This window comes from Dromaius novaehollandiae, chromosome 7 (assembly GCF_036370855.1).
Source record: "Dromaius novaehollandiae isolate bDroNov1 chromosome 7, bDroNov1.hap1, whole genome shotgun sequence".
In the NCBI taxonomy this organism is placed as follows: Eukaryota; Metazoa; Chordata; class Aves; order Casuariiformes; family Dromaiidae; genus Dromaius; species Dromaius novaehollandiae.
Window position 1 is genome coordinate 42,323,099 of NC_088104.1, and position 20,256 is coordinate 42,343,354.

Below are 20,256 nucleotides of genomic sequence, written 5' to 3' on the forward strand. Positions count from 1 at the left end.
CACTGCAATGGCACAGGCAGCAGCCTGGGATGTGGAAGCAAGCTGCATCAGACCCTGTGGAAGGGGGGTGAGGGTGGCGGACTCCTGCACCAGGCTGCAGTCTGTGCTTCGGGGCTTGCAGTTCAACTCAATCCCGACTTTTCTGGCTTTGGTGGATTACTGTTCCCCCCCACAGTTCTGAAATGTTTGGATTTGCAGGGATACCGCCCAGCTGTTATCCCCTCGTCTCGCAGGGCAGCCCATCTCTCCTCACCATGTTTTTGGCAGATAGCAGCAGTCTGGGTAAAAACAAAGAGTGAACTTTCCGGATTTTCCTCTTTCTGAGGATAACTGTCCTCTGTTTAACTGCAGTTACAGGAACATGGATGCATTCAAACTCTGGGGTATTATCCAGTAGCTGCCTTCTAATTGCACTAAACCTGTGGGGACTGGAGCTCACAGATGATATGAGATGACCTCGTCTGCCTGTCAGGAGCCAGTTTCTCTGGTCCTTCTGCTTGGCAAAACACTTGAGCAAGAATTATTAAAAAATATCAAACTGTGCGGTGCCCCAAGACGTGATCTGGCTCCACATGTGAGAAAGCAATCAATAGGAAACGATACATAAAAATAACTAAAAACCTAGCAATGCTGGAGCTTTGAGTCTGAAACCATATCCACTTTGTGGAGAGGAGCTCCCAGACTGGCATCGGCTTCTAGCACTTCTCACTTCAGTTAATGCGATGTGGCCTAGAGTTCAGAGTCTGGCTTGATGGATCTTAGCAGTGTTGAATGCCAACCCTGCTGGATGCAGGATCAGGTTAAAGACAAGGCTTGGGACTGTAAGTTTTTATCAGGTCTTAGTGCTGAAGCTGAATGCCACTTCTGTGGAGAAAGATGTGCCCCTAAAATGCCTGTGTTCCTAGGCAGGAGGGGCTTGGAAATGGCTGGAAGTCTTGTTTGGGCAATCCTGGTGTCTCCAGCTTGCACACCAGAACAGGGCACTTCAGTAAGGCAAAACTTGGTGGAAATGGCTGTGCAGGAAGCTTTATAGTGCTTTACCTTGTAGAAAAGATGATGGGCAAAAAAATCCCTCTGGCCAGGGGAAGAGTAAGTAAATTTAATCAGTGCTCAATTCCACCTTTATTTTATACCCAGTGCAACTACTTGGGAAAGTTGCAGTAGGTGAAAGATTTGCCCATCTGGTAAAGATGTAGGGAATATTTTGCACCTGAACAAATACACAAGTTTAATCAGAAGAGGTTAACTCTGAACCAGGAGTTAATCTCATACTACTTAGCCTCTAGCTAAATCTCAGTTAGCTGCACTTGGATGGAGAGGGGAAAATTATTAGATTGGATACTTTGCAAAGATGCATATTGTAAGGTGAGAGACTTGTTCAAATCCCTGGTGAAGCAAATCCTGACTGATGCAAAGCCAAAAAAAAAAAAATATATATATATATACATTGGGGAGGGATAGTTTCATTTTAATTCACTCACTTCTGGGGGCTTCAGTTTGCTGGAAATTTGCTGCTCAGAAGAGGCAAATTGTTCTCTTCCAGAATGGGAACATGAACAAACAAACCTGAAGTCCTTCTGTCTTAAGATTTTTATTGCTAAATATGTTTTGATACCCCTTCTGTCCCTCATCTTAAATACACACAAAACTTTGTCTCATAATTCCAACGGAACAGGCTGCCCTACTTGCCTTTTGCAAGTATCTCTTGATTGAAAAGCAAACAAGTATAAACTTGGGAAACTTTCCTAGAGAAAAGGAGTGAACTCTTTATGTGGATGGTATCTGGCAAATTAATCTTTATCTCTAGTGCTAACTACCTCCAAGGCACAGAACAAAACCCCTCAAAACACTAGAGATAGGAACATGAGGAATGAGCAGATTTTTTCCACATGAGGCATCTTTCCTCCTAACAAGAACTGTTCAATAGAGTGAAAAATGCTACATCTGTGAGTAGGGGCAGATTTAGTCATTGCAAGTAATCATTAAATCCAAAGATGGAGGAGAATACAGTGAGCAAAGGGTGCTGAACTGTTTGAATTTTGTTAGCCCTTCATGTATATAACTGGTCCAACTATTTTCTGTGGCAGGGATCCTCTCCAAGAAATAGAGGAAAGGGAAATTTGCTTCCCCTTCAGTACTTGATAGGGGAAGGTTGCTCTGCAGTGCAGGTGTCAGGTGCTTGTCTTGGGAGAACAGGCTGGCAAGCTCCCCTGTCGCCTGCAGTGCTGGGCTGCAGCTAAAGCTGATGAAACCTATGTTTTTAGATGTCTCCTCTTCTGAGTAACCAATCTAAGGCTTCTTAAAAGAAGGGATTTTCAGGTTAGTGTCCTAACTGGAACCCTGTTTGGACACTGAAAAAAAAATAGTAGTAAAAAAGCATCAATAGTGGAAAATTTAGGTCCCTTTCTGAGGTTTTGAAAGGTGCCAAAGGAGTCAAGCACTAACTTCAGCTTAAACCAGCTCAGATCTCTTAGGTGGCTTTGACGTTCCCAGTCTGCATTTCCTCCCTGTGGTGAGAGTCTGGGCTCCAGACAGATGCAACTTGGAAGCCTTTCCTTTGTGAGATGTCACAAATTTGAAGAACAAGATGTCGTAGTCCATGGGTTTTCCAGCAAAGCCCTGAGGCTACGGAATTGCAGATTTCTACAGCCAGAAGGCCATTGTGTAACTTGGAAACCAGGCTGCCTCAGGACATCTAAATCCTCAAATACATCCTTTGCTGTGTTAAACATCTCTCAAAGAGCAGGTGTAATGGTATTAAGTGGGAGCAATGCACAACTTTAAGCCCATCTGGATTGCCCCAAGGGTGAGAATGCTGGGTGTGGGTGAGGCAGCAAGCATAAGGATTAACTGAATGTTTCAATGTGTTTTTACTCCTTTTACACTTAATAGAGTATCCTAGTCTCTTTACTGCTAGCATCTCTCCAGCAGTTTGCTGATGTAGCATAGTGACTTCCTTAAATGTGAAGAGTGTCTTCAGAGGTGATATTCTGTTTTTTTTTTTGACAGCTAGCAAGAATGCTGGCTCAGGAGCAGATGAGCCCCATCTGAATAGAGGAAGGAGACAGTGCTAGGACTCTTCCTATTTCTCACCCCCTACTCAGCCTTCACTTTTTTCCTTAGAGATGGCAGGCTGACTTGTTCTGGATGCTGTGAAGTGTGAATGTTCGCACCAGTGGACTTAAGGGGCCTTGAGTAGTTATAGGTCTGGTGGGAATTCAACCTAGGTGAGTTTCATGCACTTTCTCCTCTAGAAAATATATTATGATTTGACTTCAGAAGACTAGATTAACTGCAGTGTTGTGGTGTCAGTCATTTGAGGTATAAGCCAACAATTGCAAATGCTCACGGTAGTGATAGCCAGGAACATATTGCCCCTGCCCCCTAAAAATCTGAAGATGATACCACTTTCTCTACTGGAGCAGAGGAAATGGATTTTGCTCACCTATTTTGATATATATCAGAAGAGACTAGCAATACTGATGTGGCCAGCTGTTGCATTTTGACAGAGGGTGCTTGTTATGTCCTAATTGGCAGCATTAACCTTAAAGCATTTTGGTTTTTGCAATTATCTAGCTGTGCCAGTTTGAATGTTTTGAACAATTTCCTAATGGAACTTTACTTACTGCTAACAATCCTTTGTTTAGAGCTGGAGTTTTCCTTGCATAAGCTGAATGAAGTAATGATTGCTTTGGTCTTCTACAAAGAAACATTAGCTCTGAGAATACAAGAAATTGCTTCCCCTTAGCAGCACACCCCATTTGTGTCTTTTTCTTTGTTTTTTTTCCTACTTCCTCTGAAGTTCAGAGGCTTCCTAGTCTGCAGTGATGGTCATTTGGGGAACTCCTTATATGTAAATAAAGGTAGGTGGCTGACTGTTAGTGTCTACATTTCTCTAATTTGTTAATGTTTCTTTTCTTGTTTCTCTTCTCTTGTCTTTCCTCATTTTCCCTCTGGGAGAGATTTTCTTCCAGCAGTAATGCTCTAAGAATGTATGGCTGAACTATCTGCTGCTGCTCCTCTGATATCAGTGGAGTTGGGCCAGCAGAGAATTTGGCCCACTGTTTTTCTAGGTTTCTTGGAAATACTTTTCTGAGGGGATTTGCACTGTATCCCAGAAGAAGGCTAATTCTGCTTAATGCATTAATCTGGGCAAGTTTGTAGTGCAAGACCCATGTGGCTAAGTATATGTGGGTGTGAAGGCTACATCTATCCAACAAGTTTTAGAGGAGCTACTACTTAGTGCACTACAACTTCTTTTGGTTACAAGAGTCTGCTATAGGGGTGTTTGGCTGTCACCTGAATGGGTATGTGTCTTTCCCTGACTTTTGAGCACATCACACAAGTTCCTGCTGATCACAGGACCAAACCAAGTTGTCACAGTTCCCACTTGCATTTAGTGGGGTTGAACCTGGCACGTGACTGCTGCTTCAGCTCATTCACTTAGCATTCACTGTGCAGTAGTTTAGCTTAGTTATGGTACACTCACAAATCTACTACAAAGATTGTGTTAAATAAGGGCTGGAGGTGAACTGAGACCCACTAACTTCTGTTCTGCATTTCTATGCCTGGGGTTTGTTACTGCTCTAAGTGATTTCAGGCCACTGAGGCATCTTGTTTGGAAAAATATCAATTTGCAGTGGGCACTTCAGAGTCATCTCTGCCTAAAAGATCAGCTGGGGGGCTTGCCTGGTGTGTTGCTGTTGGACACTTGGAAAGGAGAGAAGCCTTGCCATGCTAGCAGCTTTAATCCACAAGTGATGGGGTACCTGCACAGCTGTATACACTTGGGGTCTTCACTGTAAATGTAGACTGAGGTACTTGGCAGCAAGCTCTGAGTGATCAGCTGTGTGTGACTATCTCAGCTGTGGAGCCAGGTGTTGCTGCACCCTCCCTGGGCCATGATTCCTCCTCGCTGGGACTTCTGTGGCTTGTTACAGGGTTCTTGTCACCAGATAAGGTGACCTACTTGGACTGGCTCACAGCAAAGGACAACACTTCTCTTTGAGTAATGAAGAGGGAGAAGCATATGGGAAGCATGCACCACCACCCCCAAATGAACGGGTCACAAGCTGGGCATGAGCTCCAGTAGCATCTATACATGCCTGCCTGCCTTGGAGTTCCTTTTCCGTCTGGGATTACAATCCAGGAGCTCTGTCTGCAATCTTAAAGCACAGCTTGAGATGCAAGTGGCAGGATGCACCAAAAATGTTGCGTGGGGGGTTTCCTTCAATTTCCCCAGCTTTTGGAAGGGAACTGGATTTGGCTAAGCAACATGTAGCCACTGTTAAGTGGAAAAGTTCAGAACCTTAGCCCTTCTCAGACAAACTACATGTGATAGTCGAGTTGTTTCCAAAACCAAGGAAACAAGTTTTTCAGACCTCACTGCAAATATGTTGGGCAGCTCTACTGCATATCTTCCTGCGAACGGAGTCAGTGGCCAACTTAAATGTCTCTCTTAACACAGTTGGAAGCTCATCTTGCTTTGCTTATTGGATGTCCAAGGAGGGGGGGAGAGCTGCCACAACTGCTCCACAGCATGGACTCAAGGCTCTGTACAAAGGCCACAGCCTTACTGACAGTACACCGTGATATGAGTCACTTAAAAATAATAGTATTCCAAGCTATCTGAACAACTGTGAGAAAGACCATGGTATGAATAGTTTTCGGAGCATTAGCCCAACTGGATCTGTCCTTTCATGCTGTTTCCTATTGCCTGCTCTTGCAGGCAGACTTAAAAGCAGCTGACTGCAGAGCTGGAGGGAAATTTCCAAAGTGCCATTAAAAAAAAAACCACCCGAATGTAGGAACACTAACTAGAAGTGAGCTCTCCTGTAGATAGGAAGAATGGTTATGGCCTGCTGCTGCTTAAAGCAACCTTATTCTCCTTTCTTGAGAAGCTTGTCCTGTCTGTGCTGGTGAGATGTACTTCTGTGGGGGGCTAGAGTACGTGACCAAAAAACCTGGGGGCAGATCTGTCTGCAGGATCTTCTGCACATAACCGAGCACTTTCCCGGTGGAGCTGGGACATGGCCTTCCAAAAGGAGGCCTGAGTGTGTGCACAAGATGGGAGGGTTTGGGGGGACCTGCTGCTTCGCAATCCATTGGTCTCTTTGGCAAGCTCCAGTATGAGTAAGGGGTGTAATGGTGGGGATGATGCTCTGCTCTGGGGAATCTGCGCATTTTAAAGGACTATACTAAAGTGGGCTGGGGAAAAATTCCCTTTTCCTTCAGCGGAGGCTGGGTAGACAAGGTACAAGCTCTCTCTCCTGCACCTGCGCTAGTTCAGGAACAGGAATAAATGTGGCCCATTAAGTCTGTCCCCAGAACACCATAATCACCTACCGTAACGCACTAGCCAATGGGGCTTCCATAGAAACACTCTGAATAAATATTTTTTCTCGTTCGTCTATTTCTGTAAAAAGGCTCTTTTGATGAAAATATCATTAGTATGTTTGAAAAACCCGTCCGCTGAGCAGTTATTTACTGAGCCTTTAAATACACAGGCTGAAGAATTGACCCCTGTGAAAGCGCTGCCGCTGCAGACAAGGCAGCGATGCCCTGTGTCCCAGCCCCGAGGCTCCAGGCGTTTCCTCCTGCTCTGCAGACGGGGAGGGGAGGTGGGTGCCCCAGGGGGAACCGCTGCCGCCCCTCCCTGTCTGCCCAGCTGCTGTAGGGGACAGTCGGTGTCCTGGCTCCTGCCCTCTCGTGCCCCGGGCGTGTGGATGTGCACACGTGGGGAGGGAGGTAGTGGAAGAGCAGTGGTACCACGGGCCTGCAGGAGATGGCAAGGAGGCTTTGGGTGTGGGACTCCTCGATCCCCTGCCCTTCTGGTAGCGTGCAGGACTGTGGTCGGACAGTCTGGTCTGTGAAATGACCCAGATGTCAGTCGAAAAGGTCATGCTCAAGGACTTCAGTGGAATTTAGGGAGTTTCAGTACGGCCTCTGTACCCACCTGATACCTGTCTGGAGAAGGCTGGTAGTGTGATGCTTTCCCCTCCCGTCTAGCTGGGCACTCTTTCAAAAACCCTGGGGTAGCGAGTGTTGGGGTCAGCAGCTACAGTCAGTGGGCCTGGTCCCTCATTTGGGTCTTATCTGAAGTGGGCACCGGTGTGGGAGTTGGATCTTGGGTGGAAATTTATGTAACAGCTGACTTGACAACTTATTTCAGAATGTGCCTTTTACTGGATGTGACCTACTTTGCTGCAAGCCAAATATATACTCCCCGTATACATAAATATGCATATAAAACCTGTGAAGCTGAGAGGCTAATGATGGCTTTCCATATAAGCAGCTGATAAATCCTTGACCCATTTCACATCTTGTTGAGCTTTTGCAAATTGAGAGCTATAAAATATCTGTGACTCATAATTACTAGCAACAGTCTGAGATAAGATTAATAGCCAGCTCACAACAGACTGAAGTGGGAGCCAGTAAATGGAACGAACACTCCTGGTTTCTCTTGCTGTAGCTATGCTGGATATTCGCCTTATTTCTGCTCGTTGTCCACATGTGCTGTAATACGTTCAAGGTGCTGCAGTATGTTGGTTGTGGGTGGCTGTGAGGTCTGGGTAGCCAAGAACTGACTGGGGTTTTTGTTACCCTGCTGTGTGTCCTTATCTTACCTGCAGCTGGTGTGCGTGGAAGTGGACAGCTATAGTCGTATCACTGGTGTGAGAAGAGAACAAGCTGCAGACTTGATCCTTCTTCCTCCTCCCTCAAATATGTCTGTCCCAGGTTGTCATCCCACTTGTCACGTCTGTCCTGTTAGCCACCTTCTCTGCCCCCCTGGAGCTTCCTCCCTTTGCCAAGAGCTCCTGCTCTCTCCAGCTCCCATCTGCATAGCATCATCCCATCTCTGCGTGCAGCTAGTGCTGTGCACATGGGCCTCACTCTTTCCCCTCAGTCTTGTGTCTGGACTAATTTGGGGAATCAACACTTTAAACCCTAAGAGACACTGAGTTTGTAGTGGAACTATCAGTTTTTTCCAAGATGGAGAAAATATAAAATATCTAGAATAAGGATTTTTTGCTATGGTTATGCTTAACACTATCTGAAGTTTAAACTAGCATGGAGCATCCAGGAGTCAAAAGTACAAAATGCTTATAAAGCTGAGTGAATGATGTCTTGTCTTTTCTTGCCCTATATGTATATGCAATGCACCAAAACTAAATTATTCTAGATATATTAAGAATAGCTTTTAAAGAATCTTAGTGATTTGGAAGAATAAATTGCAGGTGCTTTCAGTGAGATAGCCCTAAGCAAAAATTTAGTGGGAGGAAGGTTGTTTTATTTATTTTATCAAAGTTTCTGCATCTTTAAGTGCCTAGACTAACTCTAGCTTGGTCCAGTGCTCCAGAATCTTTAAGGGTCTACTTGTCCTTTCCTTCAAGTGCCTAATTTAATCTAGCAAAATGGGATGTAGGGTCCAAAATCAAATGGCATTTATATGAAATACAACCCTTTAGCAATAGCAAACATTATAGCTGCCTAACTGTTAACCTCAAATACTTTATCCTTTTGTTATGCTTCTATTGTAGCTTAAAAAATAGTTCTGCTGTTGATTCAATTATCTGTCAAATCACTAACTCTTGATTGCTTTTTCTATTAATCAGCATGAATTTTTTTTATTGTTCAATGAGATTTCTTAGTACTATGATATAATGCTAGCTAAGAGTTTACTAGTGTATTTTGGCTGTTTTCTCTGCTCCACTAACGAAAAGGTGCTATGAAGGTGCTGTTAACAGTTCTGCAGGGCCAAAGCAGTACAAAGTCACCAGAACCTACTAATGAGCCTTGCCCCACATGTTCAAACATAGTGTAGATTAAAAAAAAAAAAAAGTTGGCTTTGAATGTGCTGTTGAAAAGTTGATGGGAAGATTGGGTAGGCTGTAATTATTTTCGTGGTGTATTTTGGGGTGGGAAAACTGAAATATTTAGTAAAAGTCTTTATTAATATCATGCACATGTTGAAACCAGGCACCTTTAGAGGTTTATTGATATACCAAGTCTTTCTGCAGCATTCTGGCAAGGATCATGCTACCAGCACTGTGCAAGGAGCTGTTAGTCTAACCTAGTTCTCCACCTTTAAATGGGTGGGGGAGGTGGGTGTTGAACTGAACCTCTTTTATATAAATATCTTGGTCTTTCAAGAGCCTCAGAATCCAAACGTAGCTACCTGTCCTAAGTTACAGTGGGCTGAACTGAGATCCTAGCTCCGGCTTCCCCTGCATCGCAAACTCATTGAGCTCTGGAGCTAGACTTGTGTGGGTAAGAGCTGTCTCCATGTTAAACAAGCAGTTTGCAATGTGTGGTTTAAGGGATGGAAGCTGTGCTTTTCTGTATGTAGGCATATTTTCCTTTTTCGGTGATTCCCAGGCTAGCCTCTTCATTAAAATAATACCAGTTGTGCTTATATTTGGAGTCTTGGGGGGCAGCTGAGTATGCAGTCTCCTCTCTCCAGCTGGTCTTCAGGCTACAACGGTGGTCCGGCAGTGGCACTGTGACAATACTGCTCTCTGCAAAATCCCCGTTGGAGACCTCTGTCACTTTTTTCAAACATGGTTTCACATTCACCCATGCTCTTGCCCAGGCAGCATTTATTCATTTGCTTCCTTATTCACATAACCACCAATTCGTCTCCAGGTCCCCTTTCTGTTTCAGTATTTCTTTCAGTGCGAGTTACTCTTTCTGTGGGAAATGCCAATGCACCTTGCTTCTACTACTTAAAAAGGCTTAGTGCCTTCTACAGAGCCCAGAAGAACCAGGTGTCCCCCTCCTTAGCTGTGTCCTTTCAGCTCTCTTAGGTTACGATGAAAATTCCTCTTATATGACTGTAGCACTTGGGTCACAGTAACAAAGCTCGTGGTCGCAGGAGACCATGGACCAGTTCTTCAAACAGCAATGGTGATGGCCCCATCCGTTTCTTATAGCAGGCACGGTGTCAGTCAGCCCTTGCTACCGGTGTTATATGGTGCATTGCAAGAGGCAGCTCCTGCGGGAGAAGTCACTGGACCTTTCAGGAGCGGTGGAACCAGAGACTAGTCAGTACCATGTGCTTCAGATAAACCTCCTGCTCTGACCAGTAAGCAATAAGGTGCTTCCCATATTGCCAGCAGTTTTTGAAGAACATTTCTCAAAATGAGGTTGCACAGGGATGTAGATTTGGGAAACTGATGCCAGTATCACTAATCGTCCTGTGTGTGCTATGACATAGGGCCCTCTACACCTAACACGGGAGCAGTCCTTGCCAAGGGGTGTTTAAGCATGGATTTTTAAGCTGGCATTTATCACTGTAGACAAACGGGAATATATGTCATATTTAGCACAGAGATGATAATAGTATGTGCTATATTTGATACAGGACTGGTTATAGGCTTCCCACAGTGCTAAGGAAACATGACAAATCCAGGCCAACTATTTTTTCCAGGTTTTGTGCCAGGGTTCAGTTTGCATAGGTGGCAGTACTGGAAACTCTCCAGAGAAAGCTTTTTATCTGACCATTCGTTTCTACTAGTTGTTCTCATCTTGAATCCCACTCAAGTTGAGTCTAAAGCTGCCATAGCTGAAGAAGCCAACCACCCTGTTATCCAAAACAACTCACTAGCTTCAAACCTACCGCAGACTGGGGCAGGCGAGCCTCCGATAAAGGCAGAGCTGGGCTTTTCCACTTCCTCTGCTCGTTGGAGGCCAAGGTCCTTTTTTAACAATAGGCTGAACTCATCCAAAGGAACTAAAAGGAAAATAGGGATTATTGGCTGGGTCCTTTCTGCAAAAACACGTAGGTTTTAGCCACTGGCACAGGCAAATAAGGTATTAGCACATAGTGCACTGAAGACCACCTGCCATGCAAGTTGATGGGCAAATATGAATTTGCTTCTGGGCAGTTCATGCTTCACTCCAGACAATTACAGGGGGAGAGAGGGGAGAGGGAGCTGTAATTAGTCACCTCAGCCATCAGGAATTGTTCCTACATCCCAACTGAATGATTGACACTTTTGAGCAAGAGTACTGTGGGCAATTAATAAACTTTGTAATGAGCTCTCAGAGAAAGGGTCCATTGTACTGAAACCTTGGGGAATTGGACTGTTGCCCAAATATCTGATTCCATGAATAATAGAAGAGAAATTCTGAAACTTATGTAAAAAGAAATCTATATAGTTATATAGAAAATCATGACTGTCTTATTTTTTAGCAGTTCTACCAAGTGGCCAGCCACTCTGAGCCAGACCCTGTTTAGGAACCAAAGCTTTTTGAAGCTAAATCTTTTATTGATCTGCAGAGCTGCTTTAGCAGACCTGGAAACATGAGTGTTGTCTTTCAGACCAGTGTCCTTTGCCCTTATCTAATGGGAGTCAACAAAGATGGCTATGGATTGGGCCCACCTCAGTGAAACTTGGGGTGGTGAATAAGGATGGTGCAGAGATGGGGCTAAGTGGCTGGAGATGAAATGATGCCCAGCAGACTGAAAGGTGTTGTGGGTTGCATGCCTTGAGACTAGTTTTTAGTGTTTGTTAAGCTGTCTCTTGAAATTCCTGAGCACACCAAGCATCTGAAGGCATGCAGAGTCTCTGAAAACCATGGGTGGCTGAGTTCCCCTCTCTCCCAGAGAATATTACTTTTTGCTGAGTTTTGGAGTATCAGCACATCCCATTTGAAAGACCAGCAGTGCATGGAGCTGGGTGAGCTGGCTGAGCACGGATCTGGAGTCCAATGTGCAGAATCAGCGCTCTCTGCCTGAGACATGGCACAGGGTTCCCACTGGAGAGGATTCCCTGCTGCAGTGGTGAATTTAGTCCAAGGCGCTCAGTAACTAAATAAAATGAGAATTTTAATCACAAAATAAGCTGCTGCAGTTTTTATATTCCCTTGGCCCCTTGTATTTGCTCAACATCTGTTTCTGGTACGCTTTAATGGCTGTAGTAGTCACCCTGAGCCCTAAAGACTTGACCTGAATTAGTGGAGAGGGAAGGAGTGCAGCTTTGTTAGTACAATCCTGACCTAACATAATGGCAAAACTCACTTTATTTTTTGTCCATTTAGAATATGGCTCTTATGTTACACGCTGGTGAACGTAACAACTAGTGTGGAGCATAGACTTTCTTATATTGAGAAGGCCTCTACGGCCAGCTGACACCAGCTCATTACCCTTTATTCAGGCATCAGACAGGGACCTTTCAATCACTGATCCAATACAGAGCTGAGCTTGCAATCTAAGAAAGGTCTCATCAGCTCACTAATCCTGTAAACTCACCTGTGATTTTTCACACCACCACCACCTTTCATTGATAGATGGCAGTTAAAGATCACGTTTTTAAGCATCCTTCATGGTTATGTTTTAAAATCATAAATACACGAAGTATTTAAATGCATTCTCAGGTTTATGTGTATGACTGTCCTACTGACTTCGATGGGACTGCTCATGTGCTAGGCACGTGTTTAGGTAACTCGCTGGATGAGAGCTGAAATCTGTATAAAAGAGCTTTCTCTGTTCTCCAGCCTGGGAGAAAGAGGAGCTGTGCAAGGCTGGCAGGCACTGCCACTTGGAAGTGCAGGGACCTCTCATTAGAGGCCTGGTAAGCCTGAGGTTAGAAAATTGAGCCGAAGCATAATAGGAATATCGACATAAGGTAGCACTTGCCAGTAAGAAGTGAAACACAGGCTAAAACAAATATCCTTGCAAACCTGTGCAGCTGGATTGATTGGAGAGCTTGATTACTCATCCTTTCCTGTCTAGACAGACCCTAGTTCTTAAGATTTCATTTTTAAAAAGTTAATATTTATCGTGTTTGATTGCTCTGTCTTGATGCTGAGGTGAGGGTTTGCGAATAAATACTGTCAGTGTGGCTGGGAATGGAGTCTGGGAGACGTTAACAAAAGGGCCTAACCTTTTGCTAGCGCTCAGTGGAAGAAACATGCTCTTCTTTGGGGGGGCTGCGGAAGAGGGAGTCCCCTCCACCTTGTTTTCTGTGGCCGCTTCTGAGGTCTGTAATTAAATGCTGAGCCAAAACACTGTTCAAATACAGTGAGTGCATTCAGCATGCTCTAGGCAAGCCATGGAAGAGCTGGTGTGAAGCAGTGTATTTACGGTAGGTTTGCAGGATCCTTTTTGGTCTGCCCTGTTTTGGGGGCCGAGGTGATGGAAGCCTCCTCCCAGCCCCAGCGCTCTGCCCCTTGCAGCGGGCTCGGGTAGAGCCTTTCCAGAAGTGCCGGCGGGGAGGAGGCGTCCAGCCCCGCGCGCTGCAGTGCGGGAGCCGTGACGTGCGTAGTGCCCAGAAACGGGAACAAGGCTGTAGTGTGTGGTTCTGTTCTGGGTCAGCCGTAAGACCTGCTGGTTAATCCACTGCACTTTGTGTCCTCAAGCTTTCTCGCCTGTATTTACTCTTCCCGGGCAGAAGAGCTGCTTGCCTCAGCTCTGCAGCTTCCCACTGCAGCTTCCCACACTGACACTGGTCTTTCTCCATAGCCATTTGTAGTGCAAGACCCATAACCCTTTGATCCTCCATGTCTCGGGCATACATGTGCCCCCACTGACTTGAAGCTTTGGAGGGACTTAGAGTGGGAAGTAACAAAGATTTGGGGTAAATCTGCTTGGTACAGCGTCAGCTCTTAGTCTCTATGATTGAACCAAACATGCCTTGGGCTACTTAGTCCTATGGATGAGAATTGATAGCAGCTGGAGAAGTCGGTATCTTCAAAAGCTGTGAATGAATTGGGAGAGAACTATGCTCAACACTTAGCTGAAAGGAGTTTGATTTTTTTTTTTCTTTGAAACCTGGATTCTGAGAAGCTTCCAAGCTTGTTATTCACTTTGAAAACTCTCAGTCCATTTGCCCCTAAACAAGAAGTACTGCATTGTTTGAGGTCCTGACATAAAGCTGAACAAAAGCAGGGTTGTAAAAGGCAACAGATGTATGGCGAAATGAAAGTATGTTAATTTGTACCTAGTAGACTTTTATAACTGGGGGATAGCATGGCTTTTTTAGAGCTGTAAAGGCAGAAGGTGACCTGTGTAACCTGGGCCCCAGGCTTTATGTTGTAGGAAGATGGTAAAGTTGTCTACTTACTCCATACGTGCCCAGGCAAGGCAAAGGGTTTATTTTCCTCTTCCATCTCTTATCCTGGCTGCAAAGTGATTTCTCATTGCCAGGGGGAGAAAAGGGGATGAGGAACCAAAGACCTGGTGGTATATTGAGCGATCGTTAAAGAGGCACATTCAGTGTTGGACTGCTCGTTTATACATGGGTCATCAGAGCTAAAGACTCATATTCAAATCAGTCCAATGTGTTCTGATGGAGTCCATGGACTTATGGGAAAAGGATGGGTGAAAGAAGAGATACTGAGCGTGGAGGGAAGACAGACACTATGGAGAACAAATAGATGTGACATTGTGGAAGCATTGAATCTTATCAGGGAAAGGGAGTTAACTTCTGTAGGGTTTTTTCTTTTCTCTTGTCTTTGAATGGATCTGGTCAAAACCATAAGAATTCGTAAATCTGGAAGAATTTTTCCTTGGAATATGCAATGCCGAAAAAGGCCAGTTTTTTGACTCAGATTGTTCTCATTTTTTTCATTAGTTGAAATGTCTATTAAACAGCCAAGCAGAATGGAAAGAATCCAGACTGAAAATATTCAGGTTTTATACTTGAGCTTTAGAGGTGAATAAAGAGACATGATGGGTTTTGATAGTCACCAAACAGACAATTTTAGAAAACATAGGACAGTAAAACAAAGTTGATAATGCTGAATTAATAATATGGTGGTTTTCAAAGCTTTCAAACAAGGGGTGAGAGAATGGTCTACAGCTGTTCACCCTTGTTCTTACACTGACTATCTGTGCTTGTTTGACATGGTGCTTTACGCTGTGGCCTACTGCTGTAGTAATTACTGTGTTGCTGAATACTTTCAGAAGATAACGATTTGTAGCCTATGTTTAGCCCAGCCAATAATGAAGTCTGAGCTTGGGGACATCTGAGTACGCTTCCCACTTGAAATGCTTTTGCTGTAAACCACTGAGATCAAGAAAAGGAGGAATGAGCTCCCTTTTATAGAGGGGGGAACCCAGGAAAGTTTAAGATTTGTAGAAGGACTTAGGTACCCAGCTCTCAGAAGTTGGAAGAAAACAAGGGGCATAAAATACTTGCAGAAATCAATGCCAGAAAGTCGTGCCTACAGCAGAGCTGAGCTAAAGAAGAATCTCAGGCTAGTATATAAAGAACTAAATGCTTTTTCTAGATATTCTGTGTTTCTGATATCTAGCATTAAATTAGCTAAGACATCATTATATAAGAAATCAAGCAAAGTACTGGAGATGATACTGAACCATAGAAGTGTGAGCTGACTTCATTAATCCAGTTCTGATCTCCCTTCACCTGTCATAAACTTTTAGTAACTCCCTTCTGCCAGTTTCCCATACGCTAGCTCCAAGCCTATCTGATCCTCACAGTGAGTCAGATCCTGAAGGTTACCTTACAGAGATACATTAACAGGTATTTGAGCTGTCCTTTCATCTTTTATGAAGAGTGTTACGGTAAGTGCTCTTTGGCTGCTGTTTCAGGGAGCTGGCACAAGCGAAGTAATAAGGAGCTCATTTTAATAGAGCTGGGCTTGTTAGCGTTCCAGATGCTGAAATGTGCACAGCTGGACCATGGCCAAAGAACAAGCCTCCTCATCTGTGGTCTCCTGCTGACCTAAAAATAGTCAAAATTAATTTTTTTATTAAGTCTTTATACATACGCATATTCCCTCACTACCTACTCAGAGTGAAGCCTTGCTCTGTCTGCAGCTGGGGGACAGTGTTAGCTGCAAGAACTACGTTCAGGTCTTGAGGTGACAAGCTAGGTCTGCCTCCCAGCTCAGCGTTGTGTTGAGATACTCTGCTAGCCCCTCAGTGGGAAGGGGGACTGTCATACGAAAGTGCCGTATTACCTTGGTTAATATGACTAGTCTCTCTTGGACCCAGGCTGGTATTTCAGCATATGGATGTCAGCCTGCCTTCTAGTAAGTAGGAATGTTTTAAAAGCCCCCTTAGGTAAAAGCTGTCGGAGGTGGCTGTATGAAAGTATCAACTCAGCATGGGCAGGAAAAAGATCAAACAATGTTAAGATTAACAGGAAGAGAGAATAAAACAGAGCTTGTAGCAATGTATGGATCCTCAGCATGTTGTCCCCTTCCAACTGTGTACAGTGTTTGACTCAAAAATAAAAAACAAGGTATGCAGAGAAGGACAACACAGGATGAAGGCTGTGGAATGGTTTTTGTAGAAAAGATGACTAAAAATGCTGTGACTTTTCAGCCTAAAAGAGACAGACAACAAGGAACTGTCTTTAACTTGGGGACCTACAGGGAGAAGGTCAGTAGGCAAGGTTTGTTCATTTGTAATCTAAAAATAGAGGCATTGTACTAAATTATTAGGTAATTCTTCAGAACAAATAAGGGCAGGTACTTTGTCCCACAACATATGGTTCAAGCGTGGCACTTGCTGCCACAAGATCCAACAAAGGCTTTAGACAAATTAATGGAAGACACTTAGATATCTTACTCCCATGTGTCTTAGGAAAAATATATAAAGAAATGTAAGGATTCTTAGATACTTAAAGAGAGATCACCATCTAAATTTAAAGAGACTTTTATGCTTCTCTTTATCAGCAGAAAGGGGTAGTTCCTCTAGTTACCTGGGTGGCAAAGATTCCTTTCTTCAGCGGTCCTGGCCTGTTCCTGGATTTGAAGACCTGAGTTCCTACTCAGGAACTTGGATGTCTAATCCATCCATGCAACCTGCTTGGTGACACAAAGCAAGTGAGAGATTAAGTTTAAAAAAAAAAAAAAAAGGCTCTGTAAGTCATGAAAGTGGACAGGATTGATTTTTATGGGAGGTGGAAGAATGAGAAAAAGCTTAGTAAACTTAGTGCAGAAAGGCAGGTTGTGGAGAACGGTTATCAGGTGTCACTCTAGACAGAGGACTGGCTGCAGGAGATCAGCAACGTGCTATCAAATCATTAGACATTGCTCTTAAAGATGACTTAGGCACCCTTGTGAATGGTGACAGCTTACTAGAGTATACTATACCATTACAGACCTTTCAAGGATGTCTGGGATGGGAAATATCCGTCTACTGTTTGTTTACCCACATGTGGTGGTTGAGTGTGTTTACAAATGAGCACAGTGCCCAATAAGATGATGTTGTTGGATATAACCACTATTTTCCCATCATAATCTAGTTCAAAGTTGGCCTTGTGGGTTTATGGCTGTCTAGCTCCCTCTCAACTCTGGTGCATGGGCTCATTTTTAATTAAACACCCATCATTTAAGGAGCTAAAAACAGTCCAAAAAAGTTTTGTTGACCAAAGTCTGAAAATATGAAATGTTCTTTGGGGGGTTTTGGGTGTGGATTGTGAGGCACATTTTCGTAATATTTAGTATGTCATCTTCAAGCAATGTTTATAAACCTCAAAACTCCAGGGAAGTTCTGTAGGCTTTAGCAAACAGATGTTAGCAGTCAGGAAAGAATTATGATTCCTGCCCAAAAATATTCCCTCCTGCCTATCAAGATATCCTGACATGCAACATTTTCAAGATGTCTTTTATGGAGCTGGGGACACTATTTCTGCAGGTCTGTGAATCACTAGGTGAAAAGAGGTCTTGAGAGTCCTCCTTAATCTGTCATCAAGGCAACATATCATGTGGGATGTCCTGATTAACACTGTGAGTGCATGTGATAATACACACTTTGTCCCTGTGTGGTAGCTGAGACTACATAAAGATGTCCAAGTCAGCTACTGCTTGTGAGTTAATAGGCTTTTAACTCAAACATGCACATTCAGATCCTACAAATCCTGAATTCTATCATCTGCTTCAGTGATTGAAGGGAATTATTAACTGTGAATTAACTGAATCCAGACCCTTTTAAATGAAAACTGGGGAAAGATCAGCCCCAGAGGTCTTAGTCTGAGCTAAAATGATAATAAGTGGTCTATGGGAAAAGACTTGGTGCTGGTCCATGGAACTATCAACTTCATGGCATTTTTTTCTATTTAAAGCTTAATGGTAAAGGTATACAGAGGTTCCCGAGATAACACAGCGTGACAGCATGGCTTATGAGTCAAAAGGCTTGGGAGCTTCTGCTGTCTGTCAGGTAGTGTGGTAGTCTCTGCGTGACACCATTATGCAACATGGAGATAGCACTGTATGTATTTGAAAATGGGCTGACATTCAGCTGGTGTACAGTGGGAGCCAAAGGACTGTCTCTGTTCCTGTTACAAAGCCACCACCTAATAACACAAGCTAATCATCTTTGGGTTGATACAATTAGATGCTGAGCCCCTCCCATGTAAGAGCATAAAGGATATGCTCTGCTCGTTCACCAGAGCGCTCGTGCTTTAAGATTTAATGGAGGCATCAGAAATTTTGCTCCGTGTGTGTTTGTGTGTGATCTCTTGTTTCCTCTTGCCACCCAGATTCATGACCCTATTCCTGTCAATATGTGAACAGGACCTGTGCTTCCATGCAGCAGTGGGAGCCATGCTTTTGAAGCCAGGGGTGTTGGGCGTGATCCTTGCAGATGACTTTTCAGTTCTGCTGCTTTTTCTACCCTTTGTGGCTGGATTATAGGAAAAAAGGAAAGCAAGGATGATGGCTTTGTAAAGGGAGTTATGGCAAGGTGCTTCAGTAAGTGTTATATCCATGGTACACTCTCCTGCTAGCTTATGCTTTACCTTCTGGTGTTCTGCTGGTATTACGAGTACATATCTTTCCGTATCTTTGTTTCCATTCTCCATTTCTCAAGTGGCTTCCTGTATTAGAAGTTACCTTTCAGCATGGGTTCCAGCCTGACAACTTCTTTCAACTGGTTTTTGAGCACTTGTCCTTTGCCCGTTGGGTCTAGAGAAACAGCAGCCAAAACCAAAGGTTTTGGGTTTCCTTTTAGAGTTGTTGTCAGTGGTATGCAGAATGCTCTCTGGTACCTACTTCTCCGGTCTGGTCAGTCTGAAGACTGATTTTATGTTCTTTGGAAATGCAGTTTCCAGTCTTAATCTGAGTTAACACACCACTTTCTTCCCACTTTCTAGCCAGTAGATCAAGTGGCATAGCTTCCCTTTTATCCTTCTGTCTGCATACACTCATGGGACTACTGTTTAAATGAAGGAGAGCCTCAGTTTCAGTGTTTTGGGAGTTGACAGAGCTGTTGTCCCTGCCATTTAAACTTGTGATGGGTTTTTATAATGATAATGGAGAAAAGCAATCACTCTGAAATAGTTCCAATTAGTGTAAATGCTGAACTTTCAAGATCATGTTCAGAGAATCAGCGTTGGTGGGGTTGAAAGGGACCTTTGGAGATCATCTGGTCCAACCCCCTGCTCAAGCAGGGTCACCTAGAGCACATTACCCAGGACCATGTCCAGTTGAGTTTTGAGCATCTCCAAGGATGGAGACTGCATAGCCTCTCTGGGCAACCTGTCCCAGTGTTCAGCCATCCTCACAGTGAAGAAGCTTCTTATGTTCAAGTGGAATTTCCTGTTTCAGTTTGAGACTGTTGCCTCTCATTATGTCACTGGGCATCACTGAAAAGTCTGGCCCCATTCTCTTGACACCCTACCATCAGGTATTTATAAAGAATAAGATCTACCCCTGAGCCTTCTGTTTTCCAGGTTGAACAGTCCCAGCTCTCTCAGCCTCTCCTCATGAGACATGCTGTAGCTCCTTCATCCTTGTGGCCCTTTGCTGGACTCGCTCCAGCAGGTCCATGTCTCTCTTGTACTGGGGAGCCCAGAACTGGATACCATTGGTGGCCTTTGCCCACAAGTGCACGTTGCTGGCCTATGTTCAACTTGTCCACCAGGACCCCCAGGTCCCTCTCTGCAAAGCTGCTCTTGAGCTGGTTGGTCCCCAGGCTGTACTGGTGTGTGGGATTATTCCTCTCCTGGTGCAGGACTTTGCACTTCCCTCTGTTAAACTTCATGAGGTTCCTCTTGGTGTGTTCCTCCAGCCTCTCGAGGTCCCTCTGGACAGCAGCACAGCCCTCTGGGGTGTCAGGCACTCCTCCCCGTTTTGTGTGATCAAGCAAACTTGCTGAGGGTGTGTTTGGTCCCGTTGTTCAGGGCTCTAATGAAGGTGCTAAGCTGTACTGGCCCCAGTATTGACCTGGGAGGGGGACATCGCTCGTGCCTGCAGCTGGGCTTTGCTGCTGACCCCAGCTGCTGATCACAACTGTCAATATTTACATTATAGACATGCCCACCCTTTGCAAAGTTTACCAGG

At 44.3% G+C, this 20,256-nt stretch overlaps 1 long non-coding RNA gene across 1 annotated transcript in view; it reads left to right on the forward strand.

Moving 5' to 3' along the window:
- The first annotated feature begins 3,762 nt into the window (after nucleotides 1-3,762).
- LOC112995794 (uncharacterized) overlaps nucleotides 3,763-20,256 on the forward strand; it is a 136,289-nt gene continuing 119,795 nt past the window's right edge. Inside the window, exon 1 of the long non-coding RNA XR_003262258.2 lies at nucleotides 3,763-3,863. This is a non-coding gene — a long non-coding RNA (uncharacterized LOC112995794). The remainder of the gene's footprint in view (nucleotides 3,864-20,256) is intronic.